We start from the raw sequence: 2910 nt of genomic DNA, 5'->3' as shown, positions 1-2910 counted from the left end.
TGTGTGTGTTTGTGTGTCAAGTGACAGGGAATGGGCTACATGTGCCCAGATTCATTAAAAGCTGGAAGACCACTTATGAACTCAAAAGGAAGATTCAGTGTGTGGCCATCATTAAAGAAAAAGTCTGCTGTGACCTATCCAAACATTACCAGATGCAAAACAACAACAACAAAAAACCACTTCATAAACCCAATTTATTTAAAGCTAATAGATACACCTTTACAGTAAAATTTTTGTTTAATAATTTTTTGTGTACAGGATGATGATATGGTATTTTATGTGGAGGCCACTATAATGGACCATAGATTCAAGGAAAGGTGAAAAATAAGGAAGTCTAGGAAAGACTGAAAAAGGAAGCAATGAGGAAAAGCAATCATCAAAATGTAAGTTCTTTGAGAATGTGTGCAGTGTTTGTTACAAGGTGTATTTTCATTTAAATCGGGTCCCACAGATCCTTAAAAAGTCTAAAAAAATTTAATTACATTTTTTTTTATTTTAAGGACAAACAGTCTTAAGTCTTATTTTTACTTATGAGAGGTCTTAAATTTTAGTTGACGCTAAAACGTAAGACCTCTCATAAGTAATACTTTACCAAATTAAAACTATCTAATTAGCGTTATATGATTTTTATTCTTTCTTTGCGGATTGCTTGTTCATGTGGCAACTCGCGGCATTTATGACAGCTATTATGAACTGAATCTTGAAGGCCAAAAAGGAGAAGAAAATGAGTAAATGTAAGTTTAATTGTAAGTTCATTCTTTATGTTCATAGGGGTGGTATATGTATCGACTGATGATATCTTAATTATTGTTTTAACAATGTGTGAGCTGACATTGAGTCACTCCAGCTTTCACTGCATTATGTATGCAGTTATATGCCCCCAAAATTCAATTTTATACAATAGTTAAACTAACAATAAGTTAACATTGTGAGTTACATTTTAGACAATTGTCAATATTGTGTATTTTTCCTTTATTTCACCAGTGAACATTTCAAAATGAAACCACAGCAAAGCCGAGTCTCAGAGCAACACACAGCGGTGATTTGTCACTGAATGAATAAGTGTTTTGAACAAATCAGTTTAATTAATGATTCAGTGACCTATTCATAAAGACAGTCACTTGTTTCGTTCCTTTTGCTGTTTGAACGAATCGTTTGAATAAATGACTCATTCAACTCACTCATTAAGACACTGACTTGGATTTAGTTTGATATAACTTTTTTTTTTTGTCGGCACGCTGCACAAGGCTATCGGCGCCAACAATATTTAAAGTAGATTATAAATCATTTCATTTTTAAATATTGAATTCAAAAACAATTTTATAGCATTGTTTATACAATTGTAAATGCAATGTAAATATGTTAATGCCACCTCAGATACAGCTTCTGTGTCACCTCTGCATTGCAAAGATGGATATGATTTTGTTGGTAATGATTTCATTTGATTTGTAACTGCCCTATACTGTGGTATTATTCTATTTAAATTTAATTTGAATGTAAGAATTTGACATAATTTTTTTATATTTTTGTGTACGCTACTGTTCAAAAGTTTGGGATCAGTAAGAATTATTTTTATTTTTTTTTGGAACTGATCAAAAGTAAAGACTTCTATATAGTTTTGGACTTTTATTAATCAAAGAATCCTCAAAAAATTGTATCAAGGTTTCCACCAAAGATATGTTCCACCAAACTGTTGTCAACATTAATAATAATAATAAGAAGAAGAAGCTTTTGATTTTTGAAATTATGTGACACTGAAGAATTCAAAAATTCAGCTTTGCATCACAGGAATAAATTATATTTTAAAATATTCACATAGAAAACGCTTGTTCTAAATTATAATAATATTTAAGAATATTACTGTTTTTACTGTATTTTTCATCCAATAAATGCAGCCTTAATGAGCATAAGACTTATTTCAAAAACATGAAAATGATTCCAGACTTTTGACCAGTTGTGTACATATATTAGCAACATTAACAAGGTAATCCTCCCTTTCAGCTGCCAGAGAAGGATGATAAGGTGATTGTGCAGGCTCAGGATGGGTAACAGGATGAAGAGTAGGAGGAGGAACATGCAAGTTAGACATCATTTTCTCATACTTTTGGTATGTGCCATTAGCGTATAACAAAAACAATAAACCTAACTACAATAATATTGTACATTTTATTTGTCAGCTTGCAATTTGCAAGAAATCCAGTCTCTGATACTGCACTAGAAGAACATGTTCTACAGCAAAACACTGCATCAACCTTCCATGAAAAGATCAAGAGTGAACTATCAGTCCACAGAGACCACTTGCCTCAGAAGACCCTGCCCTCCGGTGGTGGGGTAAGAAAGACACTCTTCCTCTTCTCTCACAGCTCTGCAGCAGCTAACTCATCCTCCTCAACACTGTCTGAATGAGCATTCCCCACAGCTGGACACAGTCAATAATCAGAGGGCTCAAAAGTAAGAAAGTCAGCATGCTCATTTTCTTGAAGAAAAACTGGTGATGTATTTTGGGTTGGGACAAATAATACAGGAGAGATGCTAGAAATCTAAATATTGTTCTATTTACATTTCTTTATTCTTTATGAATGTTGTTATTTTCTTTATTTCAAGGACTGTAGTTCTTTGGTAATTGTAATATCGTTTAGGTTTAGCTTCTGATAGTAAAGTAGCACATCACCACCAGACATTTGTAGCAGTTGCCTCATAGGAAACTCAGGAAACAATTGAACTTATTTTTGCAAAAGTAAAAAAAAAAAAAAAAAAAGTAATAATGAAGTAACTGCTGAATCTTTTCATATCTTTTTATCATGTCTTTATTTTTTGTACCAAAGTATGAACAGTAGTATTAATAAAAGTATCGATAAGTATCTGTGATTAAAATCGTTATTTGTTTTATGATTAAAATCATTATTTGTT

General features: G+C 32.1%; 1 long non-coding RNA gene across 1 annotated transcript; it reads left to right on the top strand.

The window, feature by feature from the left end:
- The first annotated feature begins 149 nt into the window (after positions 1-149).
- Positions 150-2910, top strand: LOC107683807 (uncharacterized). The gene is made up of 3 exons (XR_001633771.1): positions 150-383; positions 2002-2080; positions 2178-2910. It is a non-coding gene; the product is annotated as an uncharacterized LOC107683807 (long non-coding RNA).

The sequence above is a fragment of the Sinocyclocheilus anshuiensis genome, unplaced genomic scaffold (genome assembly GCF_001515605.1).
Source record: "Sinocyclocheilus anshuiensis isolate Anshui unplaced genomic scaffold, SAMN03320099.WGS_v1.1 scaffold15770, whole genome shotgun sequence".
Classification (NCBI taxonomy): Eukaryota; Metazoa; Chordata; class Actinopteri; order Cypriniformes; family Cyprinidae; genus Sinocyclocheilus; species Sinocyclocheilus anshuiensis.
This window is presented reverse-complemented; position numbering and strand designations above follow the sequence as displayed.